The sequence below is a fragment of the Macrobrachium nipponense genome, chromosome 3 (assembly GCF_015104395.2).
Source record: "Macrobrachium nipponense isolate FS-2020 chromosome 3, ASM1510439v2, whole genome shotgun sequence".
NCBI lineage: Eukaryota > Metazoa > Arthropoda > Malacostraca > Decapoda > Palaemonidae > Macrobrachium > Macrobrachium nipponense.
Window position 1 is genome coordinate 19,031,887 of NC_087202.1, and position 18,551 is coordinate 19,050,437.

The following is an 18,551-nucleotide window of genomic DNA, read 5'->3' on the forward strand; positions in this document are numbered from 1 at the left end:
GATCAGCCTTAACTGACATAACAAGGGAACATTACAAAACGCAAGAAAGAGGTCTTAACATCGCATTCCTCACACTATCACCAATCCTGGGAGGTGGAAAACGAAATAAAAAATGAAACATATATATATATATATATATATATATATATTATATATATATATATATATATATAATCGACTCAAAGGTGCCAAACCCGTCTTTCTACATGGACAAGGCGGGGAAAGGCTTGCATTAACACGTCCATTTCTCGTTGTCATCAGCCGCCATCAGATGCCTCGTTAAGACCAAAAGAACTACGCGACGCGTGCAGGTAAAAACACTGAGCTTGGAACGCCGTAAAACCCGAGTGAATGTGGGCAGCGGACAGCAATGGATGTCAAAAAGAGAAAGCCCTGGAAGTGTATGATGACAGGACAAGCAGTGTATGTCAGTACAGAGGGCTATTTTAAAGCAGATGTAACAGATAGCCTTGATTTTACGTTGGTGGAGTGAAAAGAAGGAAAATTGTTCCTTTTCTGTTTTTATTCCGCGGTCTGATTTTATTTTTTCTTAAGGTTTGCGATTACAAACAGCTTTTTATTTTATTTCAATATGTCTGGAGGAGGACATTCTTCATACCTTCAAATGCAGGGCTCAACCTACAGTTGGGAATATTTTAAAGATAAATATAATTTTTATGTAATAACAGTAGAGATCGTGATCATTGCAAAAAGAAAAAACAACAATCAGAATAGCTAAACAAGGGATGGGTAATATGAAATGCTTGATAAAAACTGACTAAAGCAAGCCAAATCAATGTGTATTTTGAGAGAGAGAGAGAGAGAGAGAGAGAGAGAGAGAGAGAGAGAGAGAGAGAGAGAGAGTGACAAATAAGCAAACTGTGACAGACAATAATCCTATCTCAATGGAGGCATCTGAGCTCATTCCCTCTGGGCTCCTCCTTGGTATAGCCGGCTCCGTCTCTTTCCCGTACTTCATTTTGAAGTCCTATTTCTTCGGTGGAAGAGAAATAATCTGACAATAACAGCTCCAGGCGAGTGATCTTTGTTGTCCTTCTCTACCATTTCTACCTGCCTGTCGCCCTATCCTACCCACAACCCTCCATCCCTCCTTCCGAACCTATGCACACACAATATGTAAACAAAGCCGAGATGGAATTCATATGGTATACATTTATCTCCATATTCCATACGGTCATTGGAACCTCGTCGGATATGGAGATACTCGGGATATCTTATGTATCCAGACCTCCAAAATGAATTAATGAACAGTAGTATTAATATAAATAAAGAAAGTAGTATTATAAAATTGTTTAACCAGACAGCTGAGCTGACTATCAACTCTCATACGGTTTAAGAAACCCAATAAACAAGTTTTTGAACAAATAAATCAATACACAGATAGCCTTCCCGAACACATCTTCTCTTCGATAGCGATGGTTGTTTAAATACAGCTGGCCTTATGCCAGCACAACCCCTTTCAAGAAACGCTGTCCACAAGTGCGGCAAAGTGACACTTTTTGTCACAGGGAATATTTCATCTTCAATATCAATATGCACAAAAATAAAACACACAAGCGTGTGTGTATATAGTATATATATATATATATATATATATATATATATATATATATATATATATATATATGTATGTATAAAGACAGAGAGCCTCACACTCATTTAAACTGAACCTCCTGTTGCTTGTGTTAGTGTGTGTGTGTGTGTGTGTGTGTATGGTGTGTCAGTGCGCATGTGTCTGCTTGATTGTGTCTATGCACGTGTGCCAGCCTGTATGGAGTTGGTTGTTTGCTTCGTAATCTCTATTCTAATTTCTACCTCTTGTAGTTTTCAAAATCCGGTTGTTCGTATTTCTCTGTTCAGAAGGTGGATGGATATAATCATTTTTCAGGACCACTCTCACAGCCCTCGCTCTAAGAAGGGTACTTAATACCCCTTAAGGTGCCTTAATATATAGATATAAATATATATATATATATATATAATATATATTATATATATATATAATATTTATTATATATATATATAGATATATTTAATGTATATATATGTGTGTGTTTGTGTATGTGTACGTAGAATCTACTGGTGACTTTTTAGCGGATACATATGATATTGTAATATTCACATTGCCCTCTTAACTTCTCGAATTCTTCGCGCTTTTGTGGGTGGGGGGGGGGGGGGGATATGCTTGTCACTACAAAGCCTTGAAAATCCAAACAGTCATGGTATCCGATAACGAGAAACTTGGATCAAAAGTCTTTGTGGTGGCAAGCAGATCCAAAAAATCGCGAATAAATCGAGAAGATAAAAGGGCATTGTAGCTATTACAATTGCACACGCACGGAATTACACACACACACACACACACACACACATATATATATATATATATATATATATATATATATATATATATATATATATATATATATATCTTTCAAGTGCCTAATATATAAAAACAAAATACAATTCGCAATTTACGAAAAATCTTACAAACTTGAACTGACCTCAGGTAACGTTGTCCTTGAGCAAAGACGCGATGGTTTCTCACCCCACCGTGACCTGCGTCACCCGTTTATATAAGCTGCCCGGCTGATGACTTTCACCCTAAGTGACCCGTTATGCCATTAAATGCCCAAGGTTAGGCCGGGTTACGAGTCTGGAATTTCGTGGTCTGGTTATCGGATCGCCAGGTAAGCTAATTGTTATTTCTAGGCAGTAATGACTTTTTCCCTTTTGACTTTCCATCCCACATGCTTGTGGTGCCGAAATCATTGGTTGAAAGGAATTATTGTGGTACTGAAATTATTATTATTATTATTATTATTATTATTATTATTATTATTATTATTATTATTATTATTATTATTATTATTACGGAGACGATAGATCCAGCCTGTTTCTGAACACATTTAAAAACTTCCTCAAAATGTTTGAAGTTTATTGATCGAAAGGAATGTTGTGGTACTAAAGCTATTTTATTATTATTATTATTATTATTATTATTATTATTATTATTATTATTATTAATTAATAATAATAATAATAATAATATTGTTGTTATTATTATTATTTTTTTATTATTATTATTATTATTATTATTATTATTATTATTATTATTATTATTATTATTATTATTATTATTGTTGTTGTTATTATTATTAAGGGGAAGTCGATACATCCAACCTTTTTCTATACACGTGTAAACACTTTTTCAATTTTTTGAAAATTATTGATGGAAAGGAATGTTTGTGGTCCGAAAGTCACTATAATTTTTTTTTTTTTTTTTTTTTTTTTGCTCTATCACAGTCCTCCAATTCGACTGGGTGGTATTTATAGTGTGGGGTTCCGGGTTGCATCCTGCCTCCTTAGGAGTCCATCACTTTTCTTACTATGTGTGCCGTTTCTAGGATCACACTCTTCTGCATGAGTCCTGGAGCTACTTCAGCCTCTAGTTTTTTTAGATTCCTTTTCAGGGATCTTGGGATCGTGCCTAGTGCTCCTTTGATTATGGGTACGATTTCCACTGGCATATCCCATATCCTTCTTATTTCTATTTTCAGATCTTGATACTTATCCATTTTTTCCCTCTCTTTCTCTTCAACTCTGGTGTCCCATGGTATTGCGACATCAATGAGTGATACTTTCTTCTTGACTTTGTCAATCAACGTCACGTCTGGTCTGTTTGCACGTATCACCCTATCCGTTCTGATACCATAGTCTCAGAGGATCTTTGCCTGATCGTTTTCCATCACTCCTTCCGGTTGGTGCTCGTACCACTTATTACTGCAAGGTAGCTGATGTTTCTTGCACAGGCTCCAGTGGAGGGCTTTTGCCACTGAATCATGCCTCTTTTTGTACTGGTTCTGTGCAAGTGCCGGGCATTCGCTTGCTATGTGGTTTATGGTTTCATTTTTCGCATTGCACTTCCTACATATGGTAGAAATGTTCTTTCCGTCTATCGTTCTTTGAACATATCTGGTTCTTAGGGCCTGATCTTGTGCCGCTGTTATCATTCCTTCAGTTTCCTTCTTTAGCTCTCCCCTCTGTAGCCATTGCCAATTGTCATCGCTGGCTAGTTCTTTAGTCTGTCTCATGTATTGTCCGTGCATTGGTTTGCTGTGCCAGTCCTCTGTTCTGTCTGTCGTTCTCCTGTCTCTGTATATTTCTGGGTCTTCGTCTACTTTTATGAGTCCTTCTTCCCATGCACTCTTTAGCCACTCGTCTTCACTGGTTTTCAGATATTGTCCCAGTGCTCTGTTCTCGATGTTGACGCAGTCCTCTATGCTTAGTAGTCCTCTCCCTCCTTCCTTTCGTGTTATGTATAGTCTGTCCGTATTTGCTCTTGGGTGTAGTGCTTTGTGTATTGTCATATGTTTCCTGGTTTGCTGATCTATGCTGCGAAGTTCTGCCTTCGTCCATTCGACTATTCCTGCGCTGTATCTGATTACTGCACTGCGCCCATGTGTTTATGGCTTTTGGTTTTATCATATTTCCGGCGTTGAGTTTTGACTTGAGTATCGCCTTGAGTCTCTGCATATATTCTTTCCTGATTGTGTCCTTCATCTCTTGGTGTTTTATATCCCCTCCTTCCATTATTCCCAGGTATTTGTATCCTGTCTCATCTATGTGTTTGATGTTGCTCCCATCTGGTAGCTTTATCCCTTCATTTCTCGTTACTTTGCCTTTTTGTATGTTGACTAAGGCGCATTTTTCTATTCCAAACTCCATCCTGATGTCCCCAGATACAATCCTTACAGTCTGGATTAGGGTATCTATTTCCTTGATGCTCTTACCATACAGCTTGATGTCATCCATGAACATCAGATGGTTGATTCTGTTGCCTCTTTTCTTGAGTTGGTACCCGGCATCCATCTTCTGTAGTACTTTTGTCATGGGAATCATGGCTACTACGAAGAGTAGTGGGGACAGTGAGTCGCCCTGGAAGATCCCTCTCCTGATATTAACCTCTGCTAGTCTTATTCCAGAGCTGGTAAGTATTGTATTCCAGTTGCGCATTATTATTATTATTATTATTATTATTATTATTATTATTATTATTATTATTATTATTAAGGGGAAGACGATACATCCAACCTTTTTCTATACACGTGTAAACACTTTTTCAAATTTTTGAAAATTATTGATGGAAAGGAATGCTTGTGGTCCGAAAGTCACCATAATTATTATTATTATTTTTTATTTATTTATTTATTTTTTTTTTTTGCTCTATCACAGTCCTCCAATTCGACTGGGTGGTATTTATAGTGTGGGGTTCCGGGTTGCATCCTGCCTCCTTAGGAGTCCATCACTTTTCTTACTATGTGTGCCGTTTCTAGGATCACACTCTTCTGCATGAGTCCTGGAGCTACTTCAGCCTCTAGTTTTTCTAGATTCCTTTTCAGGGATCTTGGGATCGTGCCTAGTGCTCCTATGATTATGGGTACGATTTCCACTGGCATATCCCATATCCTTCTTATTTCTATTTTCAGATCTTGATACTTATCCATTTTTTCCCTCTCTTTCTCTTCAACACTGGTGTCCCATGGTATTGCGACATCAATGAGTGATACTTTCTTCTTGACTTTGTCAATCAACGTCACGTCTGGTCTGTTTGCACGTATCACCCTATCCGTTCTGATACCATAGTCCCAGAGGATCTTTGCCTGATCGTTTTCTATCACTCCCTCCGGTTGGTGCTCGTACCACTTATTACTGCAAGGTAGCTGATGTTTCTTGCACAGGCTCCAGTGGAGGGCTTTTGCCACAGAATCATGCCTCTTTTTGTACTGGTTCTGTGCAAGTGCCGGGCATTCACTTGCTATGTGGTTTATGGTTTCATTTTTCGTATTGCACTTCCTACATATAGTAGAGATGTTATTTCCGTCTATCGTTCTTTGAACATATCTGGTTCTTAGGGCCTGATCTTGTGCCGCTGTTATCATTCCTTCAGTTTCCTTCTTGAGCTCTCCCCTCTGTAGCCATTGCCAATTGTCATCGCTGGCTAGTTCTTTAGTCTGTCTCATGTATTGTCCGTCATTGGTTTGTTGTGCCAGTCCTCTGTTCTGTCTGTCTTTCACCTGTCTGTATATTTCTGGGTCTTCGTCTACTTTTATGAGTCCTTCTTCCCATGCACTCTTTAGCCACTCGTCTTCACTGGTTTTCAGATATTGCCCCAGTGCTCTGTTCTCGATGTTGACGCAGTCCTCTATACTTAGTAGTCCTCTCCCTCCTTCCTTTCGTGTTATGTATAGTCTGTTCGTATCTGCTCTTGGGTGTAGTCCTTTGTATATTGTCATATGTTTCCTGGTTTTCTGATCTATGCTGCGGAGTTCTGCCTTCGTCCATTCGACTATTCCTGCGCTGTATCTGATTACTGGCACTGCCCATGTGTTTATGGCTTTTATCATATTTCCGGCGTTGAGTTTTGACTTGAGTATCGCCTTGAGTCTCTGCATATATTCTTTCCTGATCGTGTCCTTCATCTCTTGGTGTTTTATATCCCCTCCTTCCATTATTCCCAGGTATTTGTATCCTGTCTCATCTATGTGTTTGATGTTGCTCCCATCTGGTAGCTTTATATTATTATTATTATTATTATTATTATTATTATTATTATTATTATTATTATTATTATTATTATTATTATTATTATTATTATTATTATTATTATTACTTGGAAGACGAAATTTTCAGCCTTTTACCAAACACCTATAAACACTTCTGCAAAATTTTTGAAAATTATTGATAGAAAGGAAACTTGTATTTGACGTAGGTTATATCAAAGTGTTAACTGAAGCAACAGAAATAAGAAACGTCCAGTGGCATTTTTTTTTCTATCCATATCATAACACAGCCCTTCATAAAATTATCCATTTTTATCTCCCTGGAGTCCTTAAACCTTAAGAATAGCGCCTTGATGCCAGACAACCGTAAATAAATCAGTCCTCCAAGGAACATGACAGATGAAGCCGTCAAACCTCTCGATCATCATCGTCACCATCGCCTGCATTCGCATATTATCAAACATGCATATATTTCACTCAAGGACAGCGAAGCGCGCGGGAGGCGCATTTACATATAAATTGCTCTTGTCCTGCCGAAGTGCAGTCCCATTGGTTGTAAGCTTTAAATATGAAATTGTGGGAGAATGGATAGATAGAGCTAGCGGATATGGTGTCACGAGAACCTACCCCCTGCCCCGCGTGTTTGCCAGTATTTGTGACCAGTCGACACGTTTCCTCGTCCAGAATTGAATGATTGATTGATTGATTTACGTAAAATGAAGTTTACAACGAGTTTGCTCATCGACGCCGATAAACGTGAGGGAGAAGCATATAGCCATTCGATGGATAGGATTGATAGCCTGCCATGAAAACCTACCCCCTTATCCTTTAGTCAATAACTGTGATCTTTTTTTCTTTCTTTTTCTTGACCTCTCTCGTCCAGGAGGTCAAGGGTGCAGACAGGGGCAGTCGCTTTGCCCAGTTTCCTCCAGCCACCCTACAATAGCTGGCTGACTTCCCTCGTAATATCCGGGCGTTTATAAACACACTTCAGTTCCTTTATTGGGGAGCTAGGACGGGGTGTGTGACGGGCAAGAGAGAAGGGACGAGTAGCAACAGCTACCTTAATGGATTTTTGATTCGTCAACCCAGGCCCAGTGGGAAGGAGGGGCAGGGGGAAGGGGGTAGGAGGAACCCAAGGAGGAACCCAGGAAGGATCGTCTCTGTTATTTGCTTTCGCTTTAATCTCTTCCTCTTTTTTTTTCTTTTGTTTCTTCTCGTGTGTCCCCGATCCAGATACCTCCTTTCAAAGGGCTTTAATCGCCATACTATAGCTGCGTCGCAAAAGAAGAGACAAGACAGTCGGAGAGAGAGAGAGAGAGAGAGAGAGAGAGAGAGAGAGAGAGCTTTTATTCACAGGGGACGCTATCGAGATTAAAGGCTCGATAAACAAAGCCTTAAATGGGTCCTTTTAAGAGTGAATGAATTTTTTCCCCCTGCACCCTTCGTTTTTGTTGTTGTCTGAATTGGTGTGAGCGTGCTTATATACTCGTAGAATGCCTTTTTTTATAACAGGATAGTGCGCATGCAAACTAGATAGGTATACTGTATATATATATATATATATATATATATATATATATATATATATATATATATATATATTATATAGTCTTTTGCTTGCATATTTAGTTGATCTTAAGGTACGTGTCATTTTGGAAGTAGTAAGACAGAAGACAGACAGGTGGAGAGAGAGATTTTCTATTATACATGAATTGAACTGTATGATTATCAGCGACACATGTATAACATTTCTTTATATGAGTGAGAAAACAAAGGTAGTGAAGTAGTAAGAACAAAAGCATCATTCATAATGCTATGTCACCTTTTTTTCAGTCTTTGTATTCATAAAACTCAAGGAGACTTCGCTTTGCTTTAACAATACTTCTTGATAAAGTTCATCTGTTTTAATCTTCTCGTCATTTCATTTACAGCTATTTATTTGAGGAATTGTATGATTTTCTTATTAAATATAGTACTGTAGATTGGTTCAATAAGGTAATATATATTTTTCATATGGTTATGTTAGAACGCTTCCCAGTGGAAAGTATCCTAATAGACCGGAAATTTCTAGCTTAGTTTATCATGACATTTCCCCTAAACAGTCTCCGTTTTCTGTCACACATCTTTGGTGCTGTTTCCATGATAGCGCTTGGATGTTATTTCTCCTTAATTCCGCGAATATGTCCCCCGTTATATTGATTTTTTACTACTTTTCACCACTGCCGTAATATTGTCTCAGCCTATAATTCCCGATCTAAATCTTCTTCCTTTTGTAGATGAAATAACTTCACGTTATTTACAAGAACGAAAATGTGAACAGTAACTATATCACTCGTGCCAACTAGCTGAGTATGTTCGTTTTTCTTCATATTAACTAATTACCTTTAAGTGAAATTAATTCATGAAAGTGTAGTTTTTTATAGCAAATGCATATGGCTGATATATTGTGTATGTGTGCATATATATATATATATTATATATAGTATATATATATATATATATATATATATAGTGTATGTATGCATATGCATATATATATATATATATATATATATATATATATATATATATATATATATATCATATATACGTATATATATACATACATATATATATATATATATATATATATATATATATATAGTGTTATTGTGTAATTAAATTCAGTGTTTACGTCAATTTATTAGTGAAATTTCGCTCTCCGTGAGTTATTGTCCCAAGTATTTGACGCCTAATAAGTCTTTTACTTCATTATTCATATCAACTGTAGAATAAAACGTTATTTCTATTTTTACTGTTTTTAAATGTTCGTTTTATTTTCTTGGACTGCTTTTTTGTCATAAACGCTTTCTTAATTATTTGAATATTTTATATTTTTCCAGATACTAACCAATAACTATTTCATAATACTTTCAACGTTCACTTTTATTCTCGTTCGCCAGTAATTGTTCCTTAATGTAGCCATTACAATTTTTCACTGAGTCGTTCATTTTTATTGTGTTACAACGAAAACTGGTGGGTTGTATCATTCAATATCTGAATAAAATTGTTGGGAATAGGCGTGATAAGATTTATTTTTTTCTTAAAAAATCAGTTGCATAAAAAGTAAATGGAAATGCTCACTACATATATGTATATATATATATATATATATGTGTGTGTGTGTGTGTGTGTGTATTTGTAAACCATGTCTCTGTTCGAACGTTAAGCTATTTGTTTTCATTATTATTCACGTATGTTATCGATAACAGTCAAAAATCGCAGTCTGTATTAATTCCCATTACTTTTCCCTAAAAAGTTTGTTTTTCTTATTTTTATTCATTTATCTACTTATTTATTTGCTTGTTTGCTTATTTCTTTATTTATCGATTTGTATTGTTCGTTAGTTCTACAACAAGATTTATATTGAACCAATGGTCAGGAGGTATGTATTAATTCCAATGGATTTTTATTCTTGAAAATTATATTTTTTATCTATTTGTTTATTTCTTTATCAATTTATTTATTCATTTTGTTTGTCTATTTATGTATTTATTTATTTATAAATTCATTTATATATCAATTCATTTATTTATCAATTTATTTATTTATTTCTATTTGTCATTCGTTCTACAGCTAAATTTACCCTGGCCAGATATTCAATACAAATCTTACTAAATTAAAAATCTAATTTCGAAGAGTCCAGGAGACACAAGTTCCAAAATCACAAAAAAATCTAATTTTGAAGAGTCCAGGAGACACAAGTTCCAAAATCACAAAAAATCTAATTTCGAAGAGTCCAGGAGACACAAGATGCAAAATCACAAAAAATCTAATTTCGAAGAGTCCAGGAGACACAAGTTCCAAAATCACAAAAATCTAATTTCGAAGAATCCAGGAGACACAAGTTGCAAAATCACTCTGGTCTTTTACTCTCCCATCCCCATCATCAGGTCTATCCTGTTTACATCTTTCCTCGGTGATTGCATTCCCGAGGAACGGTTTCTACAGAGTCAGCGCTTCGTTTCTTATGACCTTAGTGCTTTATGACTGACGTTTTTCCTCCTTTCATCAGGGAATATTGTTGATTAGATTCCGTTTCCCCTTTTGTTCTCTCTCGCATATTTGGGCGCTTTTGGCTACGTGTTATTTTGGAAGTGGAGAGAGAGAGAGAGAGAAAAACAGTTCAGCCATATTTCTGTTCGAATAATAGTCGAGTTGAGAAAGATGCCATTTGCAGAGGAGAGATTATCGAGAGAGAGAGAGAAAACAGTTCCCCATATTTCTGTTCGAATAATTAGTCGAGTTGGGAAAGATGCATTTTGGAGAGAGAGAGAGAGAGAGAGAGAGAGAGAGTGAGAATTTCAGTTTTGTTGTCACGACACTCAAGATATTTTATGTAGTTATGACGAACTGCCTTATTGCACTATATATATATATATATATATATATATATATATATATATATATATATATATATATATATATATATATATATTGTATATATATATATATATATATATATATATACTGTATATATATATATATATTTATATATATATATATAATATATATATAAAATTCCTAAAACATATTTATCCTATATATATATACCTCGTATATATCTAATATATATATAATATATTACATCTATCTAATTATATACATATATATGTGTGTGCATGTGTGTGTGTGTGTTTACGTATTATACATATATATACTTGTATCGCTAAAAAGGAAAATGCTGTTTTAACACATTGATAAAATACTGGAAAGATAAGTTACTAGCAATGAAATTCTAAAACATTATTCATAGTATGTAAAATCTTCCATTTCCCCAGGCAGCTTCCAAGATAGATAAGGATAAGATAAAGACAGCTTTAAAGCCGAGAATGAATTTGTGAGTGCAAAGCGTTATTTTTCGACGGTCTCAGTTATTTGGTTGAGTCCAGAGGTCCACAAGAGCCCTTTTACCCCTCATAGCACAATGTCATACGTACGATCCCATTAAGCCAACAATGATTATGCGCAATCCTGCAATCGTGATTCTTACGCTCTTTAACACCCGGTAAGGCCATTTGAAAATCGTACGTAGGCAGAGAATTCCAATTAAGTTGAGCTTTTTCTAGTAGGAATACATTGAGAAACACGCGTTACAATTCGGCCACAGAGGAAACAAACCGACTCGAAAGATGACTCATCCTGTCATCTGAATTCTGAGAGATATTAGGGATAAAAGAGAAGGACTGACTGGGGAATGATTCGTGGAATTTACAAGCTTTTGCGGAGATGTCTTCCTGCTCCTCCTGTTGACCCGACTCTTCCAACAGGAGGACCTGCCTCCTCCTCCCTGAATGATCACATCCATTCCTCCTGATTTTCATTTCTTCTACACTCAGGGCTCAGAAGAGGGAATGAGCTTTCACGCCCAGCTAGGTTTTATCATTCCATGGGAAAAAAATGAAGAAATACCTTAAGAAATTTGTCCGACAACGAAACGGGCGTCAATTCTATACCCCGGAGGCAGAAGAGGCCTCTCCTGTCAGCTCGGTTTGGAAAAATGTTTATGGAAAGGAAAAAAGAGGAGAGCGATGCTCAGGCGAGGAGGGATTCGAGGAAGAGAGATAATCGTCAATTCAGGCGAGACTGGGAAGAGAGAGAGAAAGGCCTCTCGTACATTTATAAGATAAATGGAAGTCTCTTGTTATGGGCGCCCCTTGTTATTCTACGCCGCCCGAGGCAGTGCCATGCCCAGAAATTCTTTGTACCACATTACGACAGGGACTAGAGGTCGTGTTTGCACTATCTGCATTATCTATGGTTATTACTGAAGGAGAGAGAGAGAGAGAGAGAGAGAGAGAGAGAGAGAGAGAGAGAGAGAGAGAAGGAACGAGCGTAATTGGATGTTGCTGAAAACATGAGCACCGGTAAAATGTCAAATATTGATTAAGGGAACATTAGTAAATATATAAAGCAAAGAGTTTACTTCCTATTACAGTCAAGGAAATCTAAAATTCACCCATTTTTTTTTAAAGAGTTTCCTAATACGAAATCTGTCAGTTTTCAAAAATTTGGTATATTGATATCCAGGGCAAGCGGTAATTTGAAACTTATGGAGAACATACATCGTTCAAAAGCCTGCTATTAAGTTTGTCTGCATATATACAATATAGAATGGTTGCGGAATATTACTTTCAAAACAGTATGAGAGATAATGTGTGTCATGAAGGTTCTTACATACATACATACATACATCATACATGGCATAACAAATAAGGTACCCTAATACTACCATTACTACATACATACATACAATAGACTACATACATACATACAACATACATACATACATACATACATACATACATACATTAACATACATAACATGGAGTGAAAAATAGTGACCCTTAATATCATTAACTAAATAAAACTACGTTAAGATAAGACTTGTAATCTAGAGTGCAAATCTAGGCCAGACCGAAATGACCAAAGAAATGAGAAATCATCTGCCGTCGAAACCCCGTGAGTGTTCAGTTCATGAAATAGAAAAGAAATATGTTAGGCGAGATTAAAAAAAGGAAAACTAAACTAAAGGGAGAAAGTCCGGAGACTAGACAAGAGTAAAGACAGACCTAGATAATAAAGGACATAATAGGAAATGGAACTGGTTAAAAAAAAAATAGAAATTGCAGGGAGGGATTAAAAGAACTGCCGAGGAAAGAAATGAAAAAGGAAAAAAAGAGAAGAGAGAACGAAACGCCGAACATAAAAAGAAAGAAATAAAAGTGGCGCCAGAAATCCTGGACCCAGCGAATGTAGAGACTTGGGTGTGAGACCATTAAGATTACGCCATGACCACTGACCCAGGACCATAACAGGTCGCCAGATGCTTTCGTTGATCTCGGTGGAAGATACGTATATGGGAGTCAGTTCCTCCCCCCTTCCCTCCCTCCTTCTTTCCTTTTCTTTTGTCTTGGGAAGTAGCCGAGTGTGTGTATGTGTGTCTAGTTTACTGAAGGCTGCGTCTCTTGTCTTCCAAGAAGCAGTTTGAATCTATTTGTTCTCTCCGAGACTTCTTGGTTTCATACTCATAACAAAAGTGGAAATCCTCCAAGAGAAAATAATCTAAGCTCATGGTTTTACTGTGTTTGTCCCAACCAGCTTAGTTTTATTTTATTTTTTTTTTTTTTTATAAAAGAAGAAAATCAAATTCCCCAGAGGCAAGATTCTATAATATAGAATTTGCTGCTTGTTTGCTACTTGGAGAGGGACAAAACTAATAAGATTTAAATATTTTGTTTTTATTTTTAGTTTATTGGTAAATCCAAAACCAAAAAGATAAGCAAGTGTACCAGTAAAGCCAGTGAAAAGGCAGGCATAACATAAGAGAGAGAGAGAGAGAGAGAGAGAGAGAGAGAGAGAGAGAGAGAGAGAGAGAGAGAGAGAGAGAGAGAGAGAATTGCAAATTTTGGATCATCGTTGTTATTAATGATCTGAAGTGATTTTTATTTAATGCAAAAAAAAGGGGGGGGGGGCGTTTCCGTATAAAGTAAAGCTAGACAGACTTACGGAGACACAGACAAATGTTGACACTCAATAAGAGCGAGAGGGAACTCACAGACTTTTGAAGTTCCTCACCCCTATAATTCCACAATTCAGCTCAAAACCGTTAAAACCTGGGGGAGTACCCCATCCCGAGGACCTGATTGTTGCATACGCACGGCCCGGAACACGCAACTTATGTTAATGAGATGTAAATGTCATTAATTGGATTGGTAATTGAGTTGAATCCACCCACCCAGACACCCCAAGACCCCCACAACATCGACACCAGCCAAGTCTCTCTCTCTCTCTCTCTCTCTCTCTCTCTCTCTCTCTCTCGTAGTAGCCATCTTGCTTGGTGAGACGTACCCGCGTGAAGTCAGATTAATCAACAGATATCACAAGTTTAACATACGACTAGAATTTGAGAAATATCTAGAAGTGTTCGTGAACTATCGGTGATAAGATTAGTGTGAAAATAGTAGGATAAAGCGTCTTCTAAGTTAGTTTAACAAGTGTAATACTGAAATCAGAACAAGATGGCAGTAAGTTCCAACTGCGGGAAGAGGTGGCGTAATTTAGCTTGCTTGGCGGATTCGCAATACGATGAGGTAGCAGGAAGGGAACTGGCATTTCTCATCTATGAAATCAGCAACAGTCCTAACCAAAAAGATACAAAAGCATTCATAGATATATTAGAAGGATATAATCCTTCAAACTGGAACAAATCTAATGAAAACATCTTGAAAATAATTGAAGAAGTTCCAAATAAAATCCAAGTGGTCAAGAGACCCATAAAGAAAATATACATAAACCAACATATTCCGACAAAGAAAATGAATAAGGTGAATCTTGTGAATATCCTAATTGATGCATTAGGAAAAAGAATGCCAAAAGCATGCAAACTGTGTAAGGTTTGGTATAGCATAGTCAATCCACAAAACCTAATCAGAAAATGTGCTGCATGCAACATTCCGACCCATCCACAGTGTGCTGAGGTAATGCAAGATTTGAGAAAAGATACAAGAATTTTTTGTTCAACATGTCTATCATGGATAGACAATGTTATTAAATCAAGATTGAATGTACAAATAGTTGAGGATGAAGAAGAAGAGAAGAAGAAGAAGAAGAAGAGGACGGAAGAGAAGTAAACAAAATGAAATGACAGAAAAAAATAAGGAAAACAAAGAACAAGATAAAAGTATGGATGCAGAGATACTCATTGATACTACATATGAGGCAATAAAGCAGCATACCTACGAAGAAATAAATTACGATATGACAACAGAAAAGCAAATCCCGAAGAGGCTCTACCCAGATCTACACAATGACGGGAAAGAGGAAAAAATAGACAAGAAAGACAAAATCTGCAACCTTTTGAAAAGAGGGAATTGCAGATTTGGAGAAAGATGTTACTACAAACATCTTAAGGTATGTCAAAACTATGAAATATATAGTAAATGTGCATACTTAGATGGCTATGGGGATGATTGCAGAGATCTGCATCCAAAAATATGTAAAAACCTAAAAGAAGGAAAAGGATGTAAGTTCGACAAAAAATGCAAATATATGCACCCTGTAGCCATGAATCATAATCAAATAAATAACCAACCAAGTAATAAAATCCAAAATAAGAAAGAAACAAATAAAGAGAGAAATCAAGAATATCAGGTAAAAGAGAAAAGCAAACCACCAATGAGATATGCAGAGGTGTCAGCAAAAAATTTCAAAGCATCAGCTCCGAAATTCTACTCAAGAGATAATAACTGTATTTATTATGCAAGAGGATATTGCAGAAACGGAGAAAATTGCAGATTCGACACAAAATGAATAATTATGATGAAGGAAGATCAAATATTATGGAAAAGTTGGATTTTTTAATGTCAGAATTTCTGGAAATGAAAAAAAGAACAACATACCAGAACAGGAAAGAGACATGGGAAAATCCTTATTACTACCAATATTAATGAAGGAGAAAACATGCAAACCATCATAGTGATGAATGCGCAGGGTTTAGTTACGAGTAACTCAAAAAGAAAAATAGAGTACTTAGAAGAACTAACCCAAAATGAAAAGAAAATAGATATAATGAATATAAGTGAAACCTGGTATTCCCAAGAGACTGGGAATGATGATCAAATAAAAGGGTTCCAAACTTATAGATCAGATAGAAAAAATAGGAATCAAGGGGGAACCGCAATATATGGGAAAGACAAAAAACAAGGAAAAATATATGAGAAATATAGTAACTCAGAATGTGAACTAATAGCGGTAGAATTTGAATCTGAAAAATTGATGAACATAGTAATATATAGACTCCTAATACTAAAGAGTTTGACTTAATAATTGAAAAATTGGATGATATATGTAGAAATCACAAGGACTGGACTATTCTCCTATCTGGTGACTTCAACTTTCCTTTCGTAGAATGGAAAGAACGAATAGGAGACTGTGGTTGTACTTATACATATAAAAAAGAGAGTAATAGTAGTGCAGAAGATAAGAGGCAATTCGAAAAGCTATTAGATATGCTACTAGAATACAACATTCAACAAATAAATCACCTGCCAACAAGAAGGAAAATACTTTAGACCTAGTATTTGTGAACGAGATGAATTATGTTAAAGAAATAATAGTTTATAATGCGAGTATTTCAGATCATAATGTCATAGAATTAACAGTACATTCCAAAGCAAGTGAAAATAGAGATAAGCAAGAAATGAAAAAGTGGGAAGGATATGGAAAATACACTTTCTACAGTAAAAATATAAAATGGTCAGAAATTAATGAAGAATTAAACAAAGATTGGGATAACATTTTCGTAAGTGATGACATAAGGGTAAATACGGAGATATTATATAAAATATTGGAGAAAATAGTGGATAAATATATACCGAAGAAGAAAAGTAAACATCATTCATGCATACCAAGAGACAGAAGGATCTTGTTCCAGAAAATCAGAAAGTGGAAAAAAGGTCTTGCAAAAGAAAAAAATGCATGGAAAGTTATAGAACTAAAAAGTAAGATAGAAAATGCAGAACAAAAGATTATACAATCAAAAGAAAATGAAAAACGGGACTTGGAAGAAAAAACCCTATTAAATATCAAGCAAAACCCCAAACTATTATACTCATATGCGAAGAAGATGAATAAAAGAAGAATAGAAATAGGCCCTCTGAGAATTGAAGGGAGATTAACGAATGAAAAAAAGGAAATTTGCAACATACTGGCAGAACGATATAAGAGAGAATTCACCCCTAGAATAGATAATGAAGATAATGATATAGAAGTAAGGGACGAAAATAGTGAATATTTAGCTGACATAGAAATTAATGAAGCTGATATTGTGCAGGCAATTAATGAAATTAAAAATGGAGCTGCTGCAGGGGCGGATGGAGTCCCTGCTATTTTGTTAAAGAAAGTAGTTCATTCTATCGCAAAGCCACTTGCAATATTATTAAGACAAAGTGTAGATACAGGCAAGATTTATGATGAGCACAAATTAGCAATAATCACCCCTACTTTCAAAAGTGGATCAAGACTAGAGGCAAGTAATTATAGGCCTGTGAGTCTAACATCACATATTATGAAAGTGTATGAAAGGGTAATGAAGAAAAATATTATGAAACATTTAATAAAAAATAATTTGTTTAATATAGGACAACACGGTTTCGTACCCGAAAAAAGTACACAAACCCAACTGTTAGTCCACCGTGAGAACATATTCAAAAATATGAAAAGCGGAAATGAAACAGATGTGGTCTATCTAGACTTTGCAAAAGCTTTTGACAAAGTAGACCATAATATATTAGCAAAGAAAATTAGAAAACACAATATCGTAGATAAAGTAGGAAGATGGTTAAAAGAATTTTTACACAACAGAAAACAGATAGTTATTGCAAACGATGAGAAATCGGATGAAACCAAGGTAATATCCGGTGTGCCACAAGGTACGGTGCTAGCTGCAATATTGTTTGTTATTATGATTGAAGACATAGACAGTAATGTTAAGGATTCGGTAGTAAGTAGTTTCGCTGATGACACAAGAATAAGTAGAGAAATTACTTGTGATGAAGATAGGAACGCTCTACAAAGAGACCTTAACAAAGTATATGATTGGGCAGAGGTAAATAGGATGGTATTTAACTCTGATAAATTTGAATCAATAAATTATGGAGACAGAGAAGGAAAGCTATATGCATATAGGGGACCTAATAATGAGACAATCACAAATAAGGAAGCAGTTAAAGACCTTGGTGTGATGATGAATAGGAACATGTTATGCAATGATCAAATAGCCATTCTGTTGGCAAAATGTAAAGCAAAATGGGAATGTTGTTACGGCACTTCAAAACAAGAAAAGCTGAACACATGATTATGCTTTATAAAACATATGTTCGTAGTCCACTTGAATATTGCAATATGATATGGTACCCACACTAT